General features: G+C 31.5%; 1 protein-coding gene across 1 annotated transcript in view; it reads right to left on the bottom strand.

The window, feature by feature from the left end:
* The window catches only part of LOC146539934 (uncharacterized), a 146,938-nt gene extending 123,979 nt beyond the window's left edge, over window positions 1-22,959 (bottom strand). Inside the window, exon 1 of the mRNA XM_085207793.1 lies at window positions 22,709-22,959. The gene's annotated coding sequence lies outside the window, so the exon portion shown is untranslated. The remainder of the gene's footprint in view (window positions 1-22,708) is intronic.
* Between the last annotated feature and the right edge of the window lie 204 nt (window positions 22,960-23,163).

The raw sequence follows: 23,163 nt of genomic DNA, 5'->3' as shown, positions 1-23,163 counted from the left end.
AGGACATTAATTTAAACCTTGCACATGTGACCATTTCTGTGTCCATTTAACTAATATAAACTAATGCTAGTAATCAAACTAAGTTGCAGTAGGAGTTGGAATTAGCTCTATTACCAAACCATCCCACTTTTAATGTTAGACGATTTTGTATGTGAATTTACTGTTATTATTTTAACTTAGAGCAAATAGTATTAATTATTATTATATTAGTTCAATTTTTTTGTAATTCCTAAGGTAATTTGTGATCTATTATTATAGACCAATTAATGTTATTTTATTTTTTTAATTTTGTATTAACTGCTGGTATCACGCACATAGGTGGGTAGGCACAGGGAACTTGGAAACCTAGTGTTAGTAGCCTCTGTTCTCATTAAGGCACTAACGTTCCTCACCTTCCACCGGAGGCATTGCTGGTGGAGTGGCGGAATTCAACGCCGCCGCTTGCCTTGTTACCAGAGCGAGGAAATTAAAATTTAAAATATTTTATTATATCAAGTGAGAACTTTATCAGGTTTTCTTTGTTTATGTAATAAATATCAATAAATTAATAATAATTATTATAAATGACTCTTACACTATATATAATCTTTATTTTAAATCCAGTTTGTATACTTAAAAATAAACTATAGACAAATAATCTAGACGACGTTTATACTTACCTGTCTAGGCATGAAATACAGCACACTTTACCTCATAATATTGCGTTGCCCTTGCAATATGAAAATTTATAGCAATGACGGCTTTAAGAATGTGTAACTAATGTAGAAAAATGAGTATATAATTTATAACCATGCTTTACGTAAAAGCTTTTAAGTTAAATATTTGTTTTTAGTTTCACACTACCAGGGTAAATAGAGGGAACCTGGTAACCTAATGTTAAAACACTCCGTTCACTTTTCTATGAAATCTAGAGGCACTGTTTTGCCTTCACATCAGAGAGAAGAAATCAAAATATTTAATTTCTTCAAGTGGGAACCCGCTACCTGCCCCTATGCCCCTTATGCCCCTTCGCCAACAATGACTAGAATATGAATACTGTATTATTGTCTATATTGATATTTTTCGTAGCACCAAGACGTAGCACTCAGCTGCTACGCTAGTGTAGCTTATAATATGATCCATACTAGTTGTACATACATATGTATTTGTATATATCTCTAGTGTTGCAGTCTGGGACCGGTAAAGCGTTAAGTAAGGAGATATCTTGCCCGTGAGGCATTTAAATATGCATATATAAGTAATAATGGCTTTGGTCCATTATATTTTTTTTAGAAACTCTAACTTAAAACTTTTATAGCTTCATGTTATATTTATACAGAGAAGGTAGAAGGAACCTAGTGTTAAGATACAACGTTCCCTATTTTCCAGTGAATTTTCACACGAATTGCCTCAAGGATTTGGCGGAAAATGGTAAACGGAAGTGTTTTAACACTAAGTTTCTAGGATCCCTCTGCCTATGCAGATACAATGTTAAGCACAAATAATATTAAAAATAATTTTGAACAAATAAATGTATATAAGCATAAAAAAATTGCATTAAATTGGATTATTATAAACCCATTAAAAAGGTTCTAAGCAATCCTCTCTCACAAATACCCATTATACAGATGTTCATCGAATATCCAGTATTCCGTCTAAGAACTTAATCTTCTAAGTAAAATACGACTGCGAGATATACCAACTTCAAGGAATGTTAACGATAATAAACTATGCGATATTACAGAGTATTATGCAAATAATATGTTTTTACTATATATATATAATAATGAATATTTTATTAATTTTATAGTAAGTTTGTTCATAACAAGTATTTTGGGGAATTAATTTTGTAATTTTAAACTAAAATCTGCGGTTTTGACTCCATTATGTTGAATTTAAAGTGAACGGATTTAGATGTTCTAAAAAAATATAATTATATTTTTATTAATATATGTAATAAACTTAATTAACTTGATTATATTTTTTTCCATCAAGTTCCCTTCAAGATATATCCGTTTTACTCTTTTCGCCGCGCTTTGCCTTGACCTAACTAGAGCGAAGAAAATGAAAATCCTATATCTTATAAAACAAAGTCGCTTTTCGTGTCTGTCTGTTGTTTCTAACTCTTCTTCTTCTAAACCACCCAACGGATTTTGATGCGGTTTTCACCATTAGGTCGAGTATTTTTCGTAGAAGGTTTATATATAGTTTATTATTTGTACATTCTTATTTAAATTAACATAAATACGATAAATATGTATAAGACTTTATACCCGTTGAGACACTTTCGCGCATGCGCTGCTTTAATGGTAAGTACTACATGAAAATAATGTACTGGAGTATTGTGCCTTTTAATAAAATCTACAAAAAAGTCCGCAAGAGCATATTCATATCTTTTAAGAATAACGTGTAGTGATCATATTTCTGTCTAAAAATAATAATTTCAATATATTTTTTATTGTGAGTCATATTTTTCCATAATGGTATTAATCCTTATCCTTTAAAATACTTTATTAATTTTCTACGTTAAACGAAGATAAAATTTGCTTTTTACACTATTTCGAAATTGCTAATAGTTTTACAGAAAAACGCATTTAATTGTTGACACATCCCGCCGTTGACACATTAGCTCTATGTTACTCAAGTTTCACTTATCCCTTACTCTCAGCATATAAATAAGTATATTAGTTACGTTGGCCATTTAATGTAGATCAAAACTGTCTTTTACTGTTTTTCATTTTAATAAGTACTTTAGAAGTTGTTACAATATCAAAAAACTCTTGCTGCGAAACGGCTCGCCACTCGCCATGCGTCCGTCGCGCCCGCCTGCCTTACACGCATCGGTGGTTCAGTGGTAGAATGGTCGCATGCCACGCGGGCGGCCCGGGTTCGATTACCGGCCGATGAATTCTATTTAATTTTCCTCACAGGCAGCCACGTAGTGCTTGCTTTTCATCAGGGACAGAATACCCTCTTAAGCATTATCCACAAGCTCGAAAAAAAAACCCGCCTGCCTGCCTTTATAGCAACGACGATTTAGATGGGTTTGCACGTATTGGATAGTTGGAGTTGAATGTATTATTTCAGCGCGATATATTTGGTTTCATATTTTTTGTAGTACTTATTATTAGGTAGGTTTTTGTTTATAATTTCTTCCGTTTAAAAATAGTCATTTAAATATATTTTAATAAGTACTTGAAAAGATTTAAAATTACGGTACCTACTGAAAAATCCTTGCTGTGTAAAACAATTGGAAAATCCTTATTGAAACTACAAAAATGCGGGTTGCATTAGGGTTTAATTAATTTTCACATTATCTTAAGTGCTTTGCAAACATACATTACATGAATAATCCAGTAGTAAAAGCGGGCGAAGCCGCAAGAGGGTCGCTAGTATTAAATATATCATTCCCTCGATTCCGAATCAAACCCACTACTTGTCACGTTGTCACTTGTGAGTAGCACGCTTAAGCTACTGCGCCGTGACTGGCCTCAACATATAACAATATATATCTTATATTATTTACATATTATGCTAAAGAAAAGCAAATGTGAAGTGCTACAACTAGATAACGTAGCCTGGAGTGTAATCCGCTCTTTAGATAAGGCTTCCCACGACCTCGGTCTGTCTCGCATGTTTCACTTAAGTAAGGATTTGATCAAATGTATCTACCACTTTAACTACGTAACAGTACTATTACTATTATATAGCAAAATAAAAAAATAAAAATAAAATTTCAGATTATTTTTACATTATTTAAACTACTATAATATTATTAATATTCAAAATAAAATTTATGTTTTAGTTTTAAATTTTCTTCTCTCTACTTTCCTCCCAATTTTTAACCCATTGCATGTTGAAGAAATGAAATTATTATTTTTTTTTCATTTTGAGTGGTAATATAACCCGCTCGCGCTACGACTGGCTTGCGCTACGACTGGCCTCAAATACATACCATATATCATGAATATTATTACCTTTCTCTCGGTATTAAGGAAACACGATGCTCTAATAAACAATTGCATTATGATAATAGAGAGAGTTACATGAATCACTGGGTGCTTCCCATGCGAGGCTTTCTATTCAGTTTGGCGGATGACGATAACCTTAATGTAGGCGTCGTCACGGCTGGTGGTCCCAAGAAGGATCGCCTTTGTCGTGGTCCCTTCCGTACGCCCCATTCTTTTCTCTTTATACTGTTTCTCACTCGAGTAATTCGAGGACAATAAACATTTATTGTGCTAGTCTATTTGACAGACGATGGAGAAATATCGAATGAGTGCGTACGTACGAGGCGATCTCATTTACAAAGGAATTATTTATTTGGTGAATATGTGGTTTGTCGAATATATGGATGGAAGAAATTTGGTTACTATAAAATTTAAAAATAAATCCACTTCACGCTGTATCCTATTTGTAGCAGGGTAGGCAGAGGGAAACTTGGGGAACCTAGTAGTAACACACTCCCTTTCTCACTTGGCTGAATTTTTCGAAGCATTGCTTGCTGAGTAGCGGAATTCAACGCCAGGCCTTTTGCCTTGGTGCCACAAAATGAAAATGTTAAGAAATAATAATTCATTTCTCGACTGAAAATCGAACTTACAACAACCATGTTATAATCACATCTTTTGAGCCTCTGTGCCATGCCGGCCCCACTATAAAATTTTAAGGTAAAATTGAGAAATATTTAAAGAGCTCGGTTATTCCCCAAAGGCGGGTTTAAGCGGACTTTCGTATTCGCTTCTTACGTTACATTTTTCTACAAAGAAATGGATCGAGACTCCCCTAACCCGTAACAATTAACTTTCGGTGTCGTATATCTTAACTGAGATTTAACACTAAGTTATAGGCTCTCACGAGCTACGAGTTTATTTCCTGTGCCAATTTATTTTGGGACCACCGCACGATAACTTACTTCCTAAAGACGTTTGTAATTTAACTTAATATTATTATACCGAAAAAAAATCTAAAGATTTTCGCTGTTTAATATAATAGAAAGAAAATATTCAGTCGATAAATAGCCTGATAGTGGTTTTACGGTCAATCATTACAAAAATTATGCAACTTTAAAGTGAAAACGTGATATTAATAAAATATGTAAAACGCCAAAGCTATACAAAAAACAAGTCCTCCCCCCCTTAATATATAAGGGGGGAGGACTTGCATTTTGTATTCAGTTTGGCTGGCAGCGATAACATTAATCGGAGTAAAGTGTCACCTTAAGTGGCTTTCATTGAAAGACCCTTTGTCTGGAATAGGGTACTCCAGCATCTTATTTTTTACCCCAATTCTCTATTGTCATCGGGAAAAGGGATGTAAAGTTTTACCATTCGAAAAAGCTTTCGCGGTACGTCTGGGAGCCTAGGCTAAGGCGAATACCGACTTGGTTGATGGATTGTGATCGAAGGCCTCGTAGATCATATTGCACGTATGTACTTGGTCATTTAGTTTTACGATTGATCGTCTCGCTGGATACGTAGATTGGAAATGTGTTATTTTTCCTATAATTTTTATTAAAATAATAAAATATCGGCGTCGTGGCGCAGGGGTGCAAGGGCATGACTGTAATGCGACGTTAGTGGGTTCGCTCTCCACTCGAGAAAATTAATTACTATTTATTAATATTTTCCTTTCTTCGCTCTAGCACCAAGGCAAAATCCCAGCGTTCTGCCCCTCAAGACGCATGCCTCGAAAAAATTGGCAGAAAATGGGGAACGGAGTGTCTTAACACTAGGTTCCCTCTGCGTACCCTACTTAGTGCGGGATACAGCGTGAAGCCGATTTGATTTGATTTTTACGAAATAAAAGCCGTGTATATTCTCATTTCTAATTTTTATATAATATCTATCGAATTCTTTATAATAGATAGATGGAAAACTAAGTATCATTTTTCCATTTTTATTTTTTTGCTCATATAAAGAAGCTACGTGCCGTCCTTCGTCTAAACAAACTAAATATATTTCTTTTACATTTATTTTAATAAAATTGAACCACGTTTGTTTGTTACTATACAAAATAAAATTAAAAGACATATTTTTCAATATAAAAAAAGTGAAAGCAGCGCTGATAAATTTACATCCTCAATTATGCAAAAATTGTATCATCTTATTTATTTTTTTTGAACTTCATGTTTTAGCTCGTATTGGGCAGGATGGACAGAGAGAACCTTGATGATATCCTCTGTTTTACGCTTTTTACCGATTCCGAGACGAGAGACTGTACTTATTGGCGTGACTTAACGCCGAGTGGGTACTAAATTAATAACTGTTGCGTTAATAATAACACGGTATCCCAATAGTCGACGGCCTGATTTTCTTTTCCATAAAAATATGAACGAAAATAAACTACTCTAACTTTCTCCTCCATAAATAAAGCTTCGGAACTTGAATAAAGTATACGAGTATCTATAAACCTAATAATCTAATGATATCTCAACATAAGTGTTGAAATGATACCGTTCTCAAAGTTGCAGTACGTGACAAATACTCCCGTTTGGGAGTATTCTCGGATTGAAAACTACTATAGACTCGCGACGTGACGCGAATGGTATATTAGGTTTTGGATATACATGCCTTTGCTTACATGCGCCTGTACGGGAATAGAGGCTGTGAAAGATTGTATCGTTATAGTAGCTCAGTGGATATTTTTTTGTAATGAGATAAATATATAGCGTTTGATTTTTAATTGTTATTGCATTTTATGTTACAAGTTTGTATTTAACTTAATGATGTTTGTAAGTATAGTTTTGGACATTTTATTTAATTTTAATATCCACAGCCAATTGAAGCGTAATTTTGCATGCACGTTTACTTTGGTTACTATGTAAATAAAATTAGATAATTATGAATTGAATTTAAATTTAATAATTTCTTATTTAATTATTAATCTTTAAAAATATGCTTTTTTTTGTTTTTTCTTCCGTTCGTATATGTAAATGAATCGCTATAGATAAAGTTACTTCCACAAAACTTGTTTGTATGCTATAAGAATAACATTTTTTATTTTTATCTTGTGAAGTATTTTTTTTGAAATAATCAATTACAAGAGGCCCAGTAGTAATGCATCGACACAAGCGTAGTAAGCTGTAAGCTTGTGGGTTATATTCCTCAAGGAAATTAAATATTTAGTGTTTACATTTTCGTCGCTCTCGTGATGAAGCAGAACATGGAGTGGCGTCGCTCAACACACAATACATCCAGAATTCGCGGTAGAAGTAAGGTGCAGAGAGTCTTATCACTAGGCTCTCTGTGCTTTATGCGGGATACAGCGTGAAATTTTACAAGAACACTGTTGATATTGAAAATATTTCAAATTCAATAAAGATTGATCAATTTAGAAGACGAACTGATTATTAAATCAAATGCATTCATCGAACAAGTATTCGATTAGGCACGGCCGACTGGCTCGGCTAATCACGTTAATTCAGATAGTACCTAGTATTAGACAGGCTTGCTTTGTGCGATATGTGCCATAGATAATATGTTAGGTGTAAGATGAAATATTGATGATTGTAAACATTTATCTTTATTTATACATGTAATTTAAGAAACCTAGTGTTGAGACACTTCGTTCTCCATTTTTCGATGAATTCTCGAGGCATTGCGTGTTGAGTGCCGGTATTCAATGTCACGCTGGACGTCAGAGCAAAGAAATAAAAATGTTAAATATTTCGTTTATTATTGCACTGCATTTTTTTGCTGTTTGTCTAGAAATATTTAGATTAGATATTTAGATTTAATTAAGATATTTTAAAGGCATATCAGCATACTTTTAGAAAGTCAAGGAAAAAAAAATTTAAAACATGAATTGCTACTTATAATATTAATTTATTACTTTTATAAAAGAAAATATATATACACACAAATTGGCTCCATAAGAATTCATTTCAATACCAATAAATAAGTATTATAATAACATAGCAAATAAGGAAAAATGTTAATAGCACTTACCATACGAAATATAAGAGGCCGACAGAGTATCAGCAAATGAGTCCAGAGTGGTTTTTTACCCCGTAAATGTTCCAGTGATGCGCGAGTCGCGGGCCGCCAAACACAGAAAACCTTTGAAAAAATGTAAGCTGATTTACCGTGGCCAGGGGCCCGTGTTCACTCGACCGACAAATAAAGGCCACCAGACAAATGCTCGCAAATTGACTCGACGTTTTTCACAGTATTCCATATTTTTTTTTATGTAAGAAGCGGCCTATTTGATGAGAAACTCTAGTACGTGCCCCGTATTATTAGCTTGAAATTTTCAAAGGCTCAGGATAGTTCTTTGCATGTAAAACCCTCTATCCTCTTTGTACTCGTAGTATTCAGAATTCGTAAAGGCCAGCGTTTATTCATGAGCGAATATAATGAGGTGCAACTTTCATGAATCTTAATAATTAATTTGTACAGCTACGTCGGTGTTGCGCGGATATTACGTAGAGTGGGGGTGGGGGTAACGTAGCTGAAATTAATTTTGAATTTACATTTCGAAATATTATCATAATAAACATAATATTATACGTGTTAAAACGTAAATAAATTTGAAGCAAAATTAATTAATCAAACAAGAACTTTTAAGCACAGTTTACATTTATATTATCAACTTCCTTATAATATCAATAAATAAATAAATAAAAAATCGTTGTAAAAAACAAAAAAATCTAATAATAAAATGCAACGTAACAAGTAATTACCTAGAAGTATACATGCAATATCATCATTGAAATAAAAATGGAGAGGATAATGGAAAAAAGGGTCGCACACAAAAACCACTTCATTACAGAGCTTGAAGGCATTAAGATGCTACAACGAGCAAATAAAGCTAAGATTACAAGTTAACCTCATGTTAGTCAGAAGCCCCAATGATAAAGCATCTCAGGAAAATCGTGCCGGGAGGGTAGGAGGGTAGACTAATCCCTCTTTAGCAAAAACGTTTCGTTCCAAAAAGTGATGGGTGGATCGCTAGGGTAAGGATCTTCATTATCCAACCGTGTTTGCAGTTAAGCTAAAGGACCAGAAGATTATTTACTGCCTAATATAAGTTAAAAAACAGAACACATACTCGTCGACCTCTGACATGAGAGCTGCTTACTCATTGTTTCGAAGAAAAAAGGGTTTATTAGGTCGACTTGTATCTCTGTTTGAGCATGGGGACTAATAGGGTCTTCGAAAATAGGAAGCTAATTTGCTTATATTTAATTTATGGTCATATAAATATTAAAACAAGATCTATCATGTTTTCTTGTTGAAGGAAAATTATATTTTGTATTTTGGGATTGTACAAAATATATTGCCTTTATATGGCTGTTATGATATAATGATCCGTAGAATTTATTGGCAGGACCTGAGTGAAATCAGATGGAAATGATTAATGAATTCGACGGCCGGCCGCGGCTCGGGGTGTGTTGGGTGATTTAATAATATGCTCGGTAAATAGTTCACACTTCTGTGAAATAAGGACAAGTGAAAACACTAAATTTTAATTGATTGAATATTTGCATTTATATAAACATTTTGTTTTGTTTATTTATTTTCACGCTGTATCTCGCAATTAGCAAGGTAGGCAGAAAGAACCTGGAAGCCTCGTGCTTAGAAACACCGTTTTCACACACATTTTCGTGCCCATTTTCCGAAAAGCGGTGAAAAAGAAAAAACAGAGGAAATGGAAATATTAACTTTTTTATTTCCATGCAAAAAAACTTCTAACCTAGTTGACGAAAACTAAAATCATATTTAACACCAGCCTATAAAACGACACGTATCACGTATAACGTAGTACCATATTAAAATATTCAATTATTTTATTAATAAAAATGATAATTGTAAATTGAAAATTCATAGGATATCAGCTATATGATCGCCATAAAAATATTCAGGATGATATCCTTTACATTTTTACCTTTGAAAATTTATATTTCCCGCGGGGCGAGCCGGGAGCGACCTCAATGATACACAATGGGCAATCGAATTATCATATCGTTATGGGCACGAGAAACAGCTTATATCGCCCTGGCCTTTCATTTTAATAATTTATTTTTCCTTTTGCACAGATTGAGAAAAACTATTGAAAATATAGTGTGAATTTGGTGGTTTTGAATAATGAAGTTGAAAGTTAAGTAGGTTTATTTAGTTGAAGGAGTAAAATATTTTTAGATACATTTTTTTAGGTAATATATTTTTAAAGTATGAAAAAATAATAATTTACGTAAACTAATTAACGTTAATATTATTTCACTTTTAAGAGTGATATAACGTTGAGTGATGTAGTGGAAAAAAATATAGATTTCTTTAGATTTTTTTTTAAATGAACAATAGCTTATAATAGTAAAAATGCTTTTATAAAACAATGTTAATCTTTTAAATAAAGCAATAGTGTTTCTGACATTTACTGTTCATTGAGCTATAATTAAAAAGAAATCTTTGCCCTATATAAATTGAGTATATATAGCCAATTTTAATTTAAACTTATCCGTAAAAAATCCGCAACACGACGTACTGTATATATTTAGAATCTAAAACTCGTGTGTTTTGTTTGAAAGTACTTCGGATGTTGCTCACAACTAAGTTTGTTGGGGAATTCTCTGAATGATAGTGTATTTGAATAAGAAAAGTTGAGCCAATGTGACAGCCTGTAAAAGAAGTTTCCTTTTATATATGTTACATTTCTACTATATTATTAACATGTTTACTTTGAAATTTATATAAACTATATAAAAATTGTAGAATTATTAAAAAATAAAGTATAAGCATTTAGATATAATTTATTGGCTGATTTTTTTATAAACATCCCCGACTTTAGGTATAAATTTTATGAAAATAACTAAAAAATAGCAACATATTTTCTATCATTCTCAGAAAATCTATTCAACAAATTAATTAAATGGACAAATTCGATACAAATATTGGAAAAAAATGTTTTCATGTTCCGGTACATTAAGGTAAAAAGGAAGGAAGCGGCTATTAGTCGGTATACCCGAGAACTGAACGCCAACTCTTCGCTTACAACTTCAAATGAGAATAATAATTTTTCATTAACGCTCGGCTGCTTTTTAAAGTACCTTCCTACTGCCAGAAGAATTAAAATCAATTACTTCCGTTAGAACATTGCAAACTTCTAAAGTATTCCTCCGATACTGATTTTGTTAAGAGTTTCTGGGAATGGCATTAATTGTATCTTGACTGCTTTAGAAATGAACTCATAAAATATTGCCCTTTTCAAATCTTCATTGATAACATATATTTTTGGTTGACAATAGAAATTGTTTGAAAGAACATATATTTATGTATGAAATACACTAAGTATATGTAACTGTTAGAATCAAAATATTTAATTTCTGTTTATAGAGTATTTTTATTATTTGGGATTTCTTAATACTTTTTATAATTGATACGGTTTTGGCAATAACACCTGACATCTTTTAAATAAAGCTCTATCTATATAAACATATTAAAATACTTGCTATTTTTACATTTCTTAAAATAATAAACGCATATAAATTATAGGACAACTTCACATAGTACTAGGGACTTAACTGAAAAAGTGTTCTAATATACTCGTATAAAAAGTGGAAAGAGAAAAAATAAAAAAAATCTATACATATATTCTTGTTTCTTATTTCTTTCTATAGTTAGATTTATATAGAAGCAATTACACCGCTTATATATTTAGTTTTAGTTATATATTTAGTTTTTTTTTAAGTTTTGGACAATCAAAAATTTCCGAAAATAAAAATATAAAGGAACTGTCTCAATAAATAAAGGTACGTTCTCAATTCTAAAAGGTTTAGGTCTACTGCTGGACAGATTGACTGACACGATCATTAGGTTCTAGAGTTGTTTTCAGCAAAGACAATTGGGGTAAACTTTTTGTACGGACTCTAATGACTGGCGTCTTTATTTACTAGAGTAATATTGTAACTAGTTCTGTTTTGCTGGCGTGTTTGCGTTTTTTGTCGATTTTAAGGAAATGTAAGAAATACAATTAATTGATGATGCTCATTATAATTTAACATATCTGAATCCGAGTGTTATTTTTCAATTTAGATAGTCTTTTGTATTGAAGTTTATTTTTATTACAAAGAAAACTATTTCGAATGCTTATATACTTATTTTTTATGTATAGTGGAGTCGTGTTGACATTTAATATTTACTTTAAAAAATATTTTTTCAAAATAAAAATAATTTATTAATAGACGTGGATAAATGCCTGAATTATATTCATAAAATTGATACGCACAAAACATTACGTATTGAAAAATATATAATAAAAATATTTTAAGTAATAATAATTTTCAAATCATGCAGATACACAATAAACTAATTTCTAACAAAAAAAAAGGAGTTTATTGAATATTCTATTTATATACGGAAGAACTATTCTTATTATATACGGAAGAATTATTTCAAATTTAGTTAGGTAGAGAGAGGAACTCGGACAGAGCAAGTGAAAGTTAATGTTCATTTTATGTTGTATTTTCAGTTGACATATAAGCATAAAATTGGTACGGAACCCTCGTCGCTTACATCACGGCATTGGAACTTGACGTTTTTTTTATTTGAACCCACACTTATCATGTACAACGGGCGATGTCACGCTATTAAGTTGCATACCAATTGTTGTAAAGCGAATGCACTTCAAACGTGCTAAAAATGAATTTATTATTTATTGCATGGACCATTATCCTCCATAGATACGTCAGGTAGATTGATCACCGCCCGGGGTTCTTTCTTAGCTCGTTGTTTCTCAAACACAAATGCATATTCTATTCTAGAATAATCATTATCTCCAATATATTTTTTTAATTTGATTGACACCGACAATTTTTTCTGATGAATCTCTCCGCTTCCGTTCAGAAACAGTCTGACAGTAAGTGCGATGGTAGTGGATTTGTTTTTCTACACGGGGAATATAAGTTACTCTCTTCTTCCTTCAACAAAGCCCGTTGAATTCCGCCATTCAACAGGCATTGTCTTGAGATCTGGTGAAGAACGAAATATCTTAACATTAGGTGCTGCCTACCCTGCTATATAAAATATAAAACAAAAAGTAAATAGAAAAAAAATATATAAATATATCTAGGATTTTAGAAACGATAAAAACTATAACGATATTTTAAGAAATCCATAGGAATCAATCAATTCTGATAAAGGCCTTCGTTTTCCATTTTCCACCCAATTTTCAAGATATGCTGCAGAATATAAAAGCTGCATCTTACTTACCAGAGAATAAGGAAATAAAAATATTATACCGGCTGTACCACTGCGCCACTTTGAATGATGTTGTCTTAGTGTAGAAACTTTTATTAAAAAAAAAAGTAGCATAAATAAATATTTAGAAAAGTTTTGTTATCAATAACCATCAAATAGTAATTGTAATATTTAATACTACTATAGTATCTTTATCTTCTTAAATATAAAGTAAATGTTTTTAAGGCACATTAATCATTTACATTTGATTTAGTTCAGGCTATGTTTTATTCATCAGATTTAATGAGATTTTGTAATCATATTTCTTCTACTACTATAAGTTTTTTTATATGAACGTTGTGATCTGCATAGTAGGGTAGTTATAGATTACCTAGTGTCAAGACTCTTTGTTTTCCGCTTTTGGTCCAAATCGATTATTGCTTGTTCGGTGGTAGAATTTACCGTCAAGGTAGTTTGTTTTTCCAGAGCAGGGAAATAAAAATAATTTAAGTATAATTATCACTAGGTTCCCTCTGCCTATCCTGCTATGTGCAGGATACAGCGTGAAGCTGATTTAATTTTTTTTTTATGGTTAGAAGAAAAAAAAGAAATTTTGAAAATATGTTTTAGAGTAGCGAAAGACAATGAATGATCTACCGTATATGCTAAACACTTTCTAATTTGACTCCTTTATCACAAAATCGATAATTATTTGTAGAGTAATACCGTTGTCTGGCTCAATCTACTTTATTTCTTAAGTTAATTTTAACTTCAAATTATTTCAAAATATGAAAATTTTGATGAAGCGTTGTTTAGTTTAAAAATATTTCTTTAGATATATGTATTACAGATTCTTCATAGCGTAATGGGTTAATTAATATAAAGTATCGAATATAACAGATAACATATGAAAGAAAAATCTTATCTCAGAATATACGAAAAGTCACGCACACACGTCTGAAGCACACACTTTAATAAAATAAATTTGAATTTTCAATGGCGTTCTTCACTCACAACTCGTTGTCGGCAATTCCTATGCCTTTTACGCGTGTAATTGAATAAGACGATTGCTATCACCAGAAAAGAATTTAATAACAACGAATACAAGTGCGATGTCGAGTACGATTCTCCTTGTCTGTCTGTTAAACGCCATTTATAAAGACTTGCGTACATTAGATTCAGAATTCTTTAATAAATAAATATCCAATTTCATTTCTTGTAAAATATAAAATTGGAGAAAACTTAACTGAAATAAAATTGAAGCTAGCTTTTGAAAGAAATAGCCGAACTGTTAGTTGACCTTATTAATTGCTACCAATGATACAATATTGAACTAACGTTCTTATTAAGTTTTAATTAGCAAAATATTAAATTTAACAATGTTATTAAAAGTTATAATATTAATAATTTGTATTTTCCGTGTGAAATTATTAATAATCGACAATAACGTTTAGTTTACCTATTTTATTAAATAGAGCCATGTTCTTGTTAATAATATGTTTAACGGCGTAGTGGTATTGGGTGTATTTTACGCTACTCTCGTGCCTTTCTACCAACTAAAGTGCGCCGTAAATTGTATATTATTACATTTTCAACAATATAGCAGTATTTAGTTTATCTTCTAGCATAAATAGCTTATTTTTAAATAAATAACTATTATTTTTCAATGGAAACCACAAAAAATACTATTATATATAGTTTTAGATTACCTTTTAGGAAATTTTGAAGAAGTTATTACTTAGCTTTTGTATGAGTTTCATCAAAATTGTGCTAAAATTTATTAGTTTTTATAAAAATATTCTAGCTTTAACCAGTGGCAATAGTTAGTTGTTCAAATATTAAATATATCATAATTTAATGATATGATACAGTATTGAAATCGTAATAATACATATCACTGATAGTGACGTACATTTAACTTGTCCAATTAATTAATTTCATCACTAATGTGAGCAAATTGAGCAAAGTGCTGAGCGCGGTATAAATGTTGCACGTTCAAATGTGGTGGTCGGAATTAACGAATGCTATTGTTTCCTCATTTAAATTTTATAAAGATTTATATTTTATCTGTGACAGATATTTTTTTATTTATTTAATTTTTTATTCTAAACAAACTGTGAAACTACCGTGGCACACACACGAGCAAGTAGTTGGTTCGATTCCCACTCGATGATATAAATTATTAAAAAAATATATTGTCTTCGTCCTGAGGAAGGCTTTGAGTTTCGTTTCTTTTGAGTTTTCTAGAGTGTTATTTCTTTATACATGTATTTAAATTAACTAATTCTTAATTCGCACAATTCTTTCTCTTACAATTTTTTATATGATAGCCTGAAAATTCTAAGATATTCAGTGGACCTAGTCCGTGGTCACCATCACAGACTAGACAACTGACTGACTGACTGTGACAGATATTTTTTATTTATTTAATTATTTATTCTAAACAAACTGTGAAACTACCGTGGCACACACATGAGTAAGTAGTTGGTTCGATTCCCATTCGATGGTATAAATTATTAAAAAATATATTTTCCTTCACCTGAGGACAGCTTGAGTTTCGTCTTGTTTGGGTGTTTTTTCATTATACGTGTATTTAAATTGACTAATTATTAATACGCACAATCTTTCCTCTTACCATTTTTTTATATGATAGCCAGAAAATTCTAGGACACTCAGTGGACCTAGTCCGTGATCACCATCACAGACTAGACAAGTCTAACACATTTCAAACTTTCTATAATATAACTTAACTAAATATAACTTTGCAGTATATAAGAATATAATTTGAGAAAGGTCTATTTGTTTCACAAAGACATAAAAATCGTATTGCATTTTTGTGGTTTATCGTACTCGTATAGCCATAGGGGCAGGTGTCGCCTCCATTATCAAACACATCGAACGATCGCCACTTATCGTCCTGCCGTCACTTTAACCGATTTATTGCCGTTCCATTTGACCCGACAGGCTATTCAACATTTTATATTGCTATGAAGTAGGCTTTCTGGTTTGAAAAAATAATATCGTCAATTATTCATTACAGTTTTATGCTTTTGTATAGCGTTTATAATTAATTTAATTATATGAGCAGAAATTTATTATAACATAATGAGCATTGCAACGGAATATACGTAGAATTGAGGTCAATTTTACACATCGAAAAATATAAAATAAGTTTAAATCGACACAAGTACTTATATAGGAGGAAGTCTATTTATAATAATATATATAAATACTAAATCGTAAATTATTAAACGTATAGAAATCTGTAGTTATTTTAAAATGAATTCTGTGCAAATGTGTAAATCACAATTTCAATTTGCTCACACCGAGTGTATAGAAATTTGTAGTTCTATTCCAATCGTCTAACATTCTAGATACAAGGATCTCGCTCTTACGTATGTTTCGTTACTTGTTGAATTTGAATAGAACAAGCTGAATCAACATGGTACCAATGAATAGACTAAAATTCCTATTATAAAATGACTGAAATTCCTACTATAAATATAATAAATTATAAGCAAAAAATCATTTTTAGAAAAAGCTTTTATTTAAAAGCCCTAAAAAGGAGAAAATAAAATTTGTCTTTTAAATTTTAACTATCAACTCATAACCTCATTGTACACAATTTATATGATCATAAAAGCTTGTCGCATTAATCAATATTTAATTAAATTGAAACTTTAAAAATTGAAACATAGCAGATTTTACATAATTAAATTAGCACTAGTTTAGTTACACAAGTAAATCGCGCGACCTTTCATTATATGAAACCTTTTACCTTTCATTATATGAAAGCACAAAAAACTTGAATCGTGTCAATTCTATTGGATTTCAAGTGATGTCACATTATTTTTCTATTTGTTCTCGGCAAGATCTTTCATTTGATACCCATATTGCAGAAGTGCATAAATAATAACTATTCCGCCATCTTAGATGTTTCGCCATATTGGATTTAGTATAACGTCACATTATTTTTAGAGTTACGGTCAACGACCCATTTCATTTAATATCTATATTGTAGAAGTAGAATAAATAGATACTCGGCTATCTTCGATATCCTCCTTATGGGATTTAGAGTGACATCACATTATTTTTCGAGTTGCTCTCAACGAGTTCTTTCATTTGATACCCATATTGTAGAAATACATTAAAAATAACAATTCCGCCATCTTGCATGGTCCGCCATATTACATTTAGAATGACGTCACATATTTTATCGTGCATTGTCATCCAAAGTAAACGTGTATACAAAATTTCAGCTCAATCGGTTGACGATATCTACTTCAAAATTGAGCTCCAAGATTTCACCCGAACCCACATACATACATTGCAAGTTAAATAAAAGCTTTTAAAATATACCTTTTTTAGTTGACTTCTTTATATAAATTTCTTGTCAAAAACATTTCCAAACTTATTTAGAGAAAATTACACAGATTATAATTTTCTAATAATGTTTTTGTATAATGAAAAACATATTAAAATATCTATATTCAAATTGCAAACAAAAAACCTTTGTGGTAACACAAGCACTTCGATATTGTCATTAACTTTAAAAATTTAATATATTTTTCTTCTTTATAGTTATAATCTTCTATGTATTCCTTTTAAGAAATGCTTCTCTAAAATATAATTATTCTTGGTATTAAGGTGTACTAAAGTATTTCTTTGAAATACTAAGTTTTAGAAGTAAAATATATGTGAATTACGCAGGATAATCTCGTAAGGAAGACATCTTATGAGCTATATATAAGTTAGGAGAAAGCTAAACGAGGAAATAAGTTTCAAAATCGGTGTTGTAATTGTCCACCCCAAGCCCGGATATGAAAAGAGGGTTGGCTGAAAGATTACCATACCTGCCATAAAAGTCCAATTTTAAACTAGAAACCCATTTAATTAACCCGGAGGGACTAAACAAGCTTGAATATCTACAAAAATAACAAAACACGAGAAAGCCAGGATAAAAAGTTTTTTTTAGCTTCACGCTGTATCCCGCACATACCAGGGGAGGCAGAGGGAACCTGGGAGCCTCGTAGACACTTCCGTTCCCCACTTTCCGCCGAATTCTTGAGACATTGAACTCTTGAGGTTTGACTTGGACTCAACTTGACTTGGACAAATGAATATATTTAATTTCCTCGAGTGGGAATCGAATCCATAACCGCTCACATTTACAGTCACCTGGAGGTGTGCCAGGCCTTGCGCACCTCCAGGGTAATTGTAACTAAAATAATAAATCTATAGGTAAAGTGATTTAGAGACAATGATAATATCGCTAAGCAATTAATGGCCTCACGGTCTCTGTGCCCGATACATTCTCGTATACTGGTACTCGCATTATTACATGTGACGTACGTGATAAATAGTTATTCGACTAATTTCAACATAATAAATGATTTCTACTAAGAAATTATCGTTTATGTTTCAAAGTTCAATGTCAGGTTTTTATATGGAGATAAATATTGTAGTTTTATTCCTTATTGATATATGGGTGGCAAGTTATATGTTCACTTCAGATAAAATTCAAGATGTTATTTTTTAATTTTTTTCCTGCACATATGTATAATAGTCTGTACATTTGTATAGTGTTATAATAGTATTACTTTGGTACCAAATATCAAGATTCTAGGTCATCTAGAAGTGGGTTAAGTTTTTGATAAGCCCGTGAGTCAGTTACAAAAATGCCGATTTTGAAACGTTGTCGTATGAATTACTCATAATTTTTTAATAAATGTGCTAAGTATCATGCATGTAAACTAATTGGACATAACGTCCGGTGGGACGACCCCCTGGTAGATGGACCGACGACCTAAAGAGATTAGTGGGAAGCGGATGGATCTGAAGAGCTGAGGAACGAGTGTGGTGGCGAGAATTGGGGAAGGCCTATGTCTAACAGTGGACAATCGATGGCTGTTGATGATGATGATGATGATGAAATTAATTGGCTTACGAGTTATGAATATCTTAACCAACTTGTAATGAATGGTTTTTGTAATATACATATTGTACATTTCCAGTCTTTTACTTGGCTTGTCACGCTAGTGTGTTTTGATATTACTTTCAACATCGTTGTTTCAATCATAAAAATCTACTACTTTATTTATATACTAATATCTTTTGTTAATAAAGAGCACTGTGTATCTATCGTAGTTTGTTAAGACAGTGGCTTACAATTTTAGTAAGACATGAAATGGGAGAAATAATTGAATTAGAATTTCTCAAATATGTATGTCATTTTAAATTGACAGTTTTGGATATTAAAAAAACCAAATACAATAGGATAAACAAGAATAAAATGAACATTTTCTAAAGGTGAAAGTACAAATTTTATTTTAAGTACAATTTTGCAAGTAAACTCTATTGCTTCTACTGCTCATGTCATATTTTGTATCAAACGACACAGCGACACGTCGTTCCTAGACAGCGTAAAATGAAAGCGCGGGCCAATGTAATTACAGGTAGAATACGATACTTTAATTCTCGTCCATTTTGTATGTTTTGAAAACTTCGAGTATTTTTTTGTACTTAGTTATTTTTTTTGTCTGCTTAGTTATACACATACATATATTTTTCATTCAATTGTCATTTCTTTTTCTTTATGAACGAAACTGAGAATATTTACATATTTTATTTTCTATCTCGATATATTTTCAGCTTCACGCTGTAATCTATATAAAACAGGGTAGGCAGAGAAAAGCTGATAAAAACACTACGTTCTCGACTTACCATTTGATTTCCAGACGTTGTGACTTGAGTGGCAGAACTCAACGTCGAACTATGATGTCTTGTCAGAGCGGGGACATGAAAGTAATTCAATACACCTATATTGCGGATCAAAGCTATAACCATTACGTTTACAAAATAGTTAAATAATATTTGAAATTCGATTCTAAAAATATGATCATACAATTTTACATAGTAAAAACAAGGAGATAATATGAAAAAAAAAACGAAGAGTAGGCTGAAGTGAACATTTCCCTAAGTGTATATTTGATAATGTAGGCGACACCTGCCCTCACGGCTATAAACCACAATAATGCATCGTTCTGGTTTTATGTTAGCTGAAAAGCAATATGACCCTCGCTGACGCCGCGTCAGACGCTCACCTTCATATTGCTAGTCTGCGTATTTTTCTCATAAGTTTTCTATTACCTGAAAGGATATATGAGCTTGGAACTTCATTAAATTTAATACCGTTAGATATTTTAAACCTGAAATGTTATTTAAAAAATGTTTCACACTTATTTAATCGTATGACGTTACATGTGCAGTGGAAATTTGAATATTAACATTTGAAGTTATATGAATTCAATACATAGTATAGTATGAAAAAAGACAGATTGTAGGCTTGTAGTATAAGCTTTACACAATCCATACCTATATTATAAATTAGAAAGTAACTCTGTCTGTCTGTTTGTCTTTTACGCAATCAGGGCCAAACCGCTGATTTAATTGTGATAAAATACTCATATAGAGGATACTTGAGCGTCTCGGGATGAACATAGAATACTTTTTTCTCTCATATTTGTAATATTTTCGATATGTACAAATATAATAAAATACTTATTAACTTGACATTCAATTTATTCCGCTATGTTAATAACAACCGTCGCTATGCGACCGTTGCTAAGCAACGATTTGCAAAGTTTGTTGTTATAAAACGTCACCCAAAATGATCTTGCTTAACCCATCTCTCTATTGAAAACTGAAAATAATATCATAAATATATTTAATAAATATTCGTATAGTTCAAGCGGGCGTAGCCGCGTTCGGGTCCACTAGTTTTTTTCATAAATCGATTAGATAATACTAAAACACCTCGCGTAATTCCTGCTATATATTAAACAAAGATGCATGATCGGGAAAAGAATAGCTTATTTAAATCTCTTTATATAGCGTTAGGGCGATTTTCGTAAGATAGGATCGTATAAAACAGTCACGTATTTTTAGTGTCAGTGGCTTCGACGTCTCGCTTTAACAATATCATAACCAACCTGCCAAGTCTTTACCTCCCTTAGTACGTATAGCGATAGAAATAGCATAATTATGTTTCGTATATTATTACTTAACTATGTTTATTCCATTAAGCTTCTACAAGCAATTCATAGTAATTAATTTCATTATTAACGATTCTAGAGGCCTGTGAACGCTTGCTCGGATGTCGGTTCGATTTCCATTTGGGGAAATGAATTATTGGAAATAATTCCTCATTCTTTAGTAGCAACATATTAGTTTTAGTAGCAATTGTGTCGAAAATTGGGCGGAAATTGGAGAATAGAGTGTCCCAACACTAGATTCTCTCTGTCTACTCTGAAATATAAAGGACCAAGCGTCAAGCTAAAAAGTAAGAAGTAAGTAAAGAACTAGAACACACATTTGCATATTTATTTTTGATCTCTAGCTGGTACTAAACAAATTATTTTTCTGTACCAATAAATGATAATTAATCGATTTTTTTATTAATAGTTAAAATGGCACCACTAGTAGTAAAATAATTTAATTTTTTAAACAAACAACACTTTTATACACGTACACGTATGTAGATATATTCAAAATAAATCTTTAACAGCAGCTGTGAGCATTTCTAAATATTTATATTCTATGAGCACTACCGATTTCGGCAATATACCTTATTGAATTTCTTTGTGAAAAGGGTACATACTGATAAGTTTCCACTATCCAAAAATATACAAGTGTACCCCATAATACTTAACCTCATGTTGTTGCTTTTATTGAAAATTTTGACTTCTTTTATCTTTACGCATATAACAGGATCCCATTAACACTTCCGTTCCTCACTTTTCGCCAAGTTCTTGAGGCATTCTATAATGAGAGGCAGAATTACACCAAAAAAAATGAAAACATTAAATATTTCATTTATTCAAGTGGAAATCGAACACACAACCTGTCGCGTCTACAGTCCGCACACTTGTGCCCCTGTGCCACTAGTCTCATTTTGAATTTTTGCATGTTATTTTAAAGTAAGACCTGATTTTGTTTTTTTAACAACAATAAAAATAAAATATTATAATGTAATCTATAGACATGCAAAAATACATGTAAATAAAGTAAAATGTAGTTTCAACAAATAAATAATATTACAAACCGTTGTGGCGTCGCTATAGTTATGGGTTGGATTTCCATTTGGCGAAATTATTTTTTTTTGTTTCTTCATTAAAGTAAAAAGACACATTTAGTTCCGCTACCCATTACATGTCTCGAAAATAAAAAGGAAGATGTTTAAAACATTATTTACCCCATACTTTTGAAAAAAAACGTTTAATGGTTTTTTTAGTATTAAAAATATATAAAAAAAAACCTTCATATATTTTTATTCAAGCATCATAAAAGCGACTGGTCTGGTCCACTTTAAAATGACTGGCATTTTTTTACTCAGAAAGCATTGCCTTGTAAGCCGATTATGATTTACCCTTAAATAAAAATTATATTTTGCTGTCGTCTGAGATTTTTTAAAAATTATTTTTCCTCAAATGTTGTTTTTTACGAAATGTTTAGCATTGGGGTACAATATTCACATTTAAAAAAATTCTACTGACCTGTTTCGATGTCATTTTGCTGCTGCTTTGCTTGTCTTCTCTTGCTCCGTGTAGTGTTGATGGAGATGAATAAAAACTCTACTCATGGTTAACACTGAGTTTATTAAGCATTACTTTAAAGTACATATAATTAAAACACAAATAGTAAATCACGACACAGTTTACATACAAAAGTCAACCACAAACATATATATAAACGTAGAAAACGATAAAATACAATAATATTAAGAAATAACTGAGAAAACTATGGAAAGTATAGAAAGCGCATCGAATGGCAAGCATCGACTGTCATAAAAAAATATGCCGTCGACAAGAGGGTAGGAGTGAATTTTAGGACACCTTACCGGTTCAATCGACGGCATCGGGCACTTTCATATAAATGTATTATTAAAATATTATTTTTTTTTAAAATATATATATTATATAAATGATAATAAATAAATTAATGCAATTTT

Source organism: Heliconius melpomene, chromosome 3, assembly GCF_056956725.1.
Source record: "Heliconius melpomene rosina isolate 202511_hmr_F chromosome 3, ASM5695672v1, whole genome shotgun sequence".
In the NCBI taxonomy this organism is placed as follows: Eukaryota; Metazoa; Arthropoda; class Insecta; order Lepidoptera; family Nymphalidae; genus Heliconius; species Heliconius melpomene.
The sequence above is the reverse complement of the archived record's forward strand: the minus strand, read 5'-3'. Positions and strand labels throughout refer to the sequence as shown.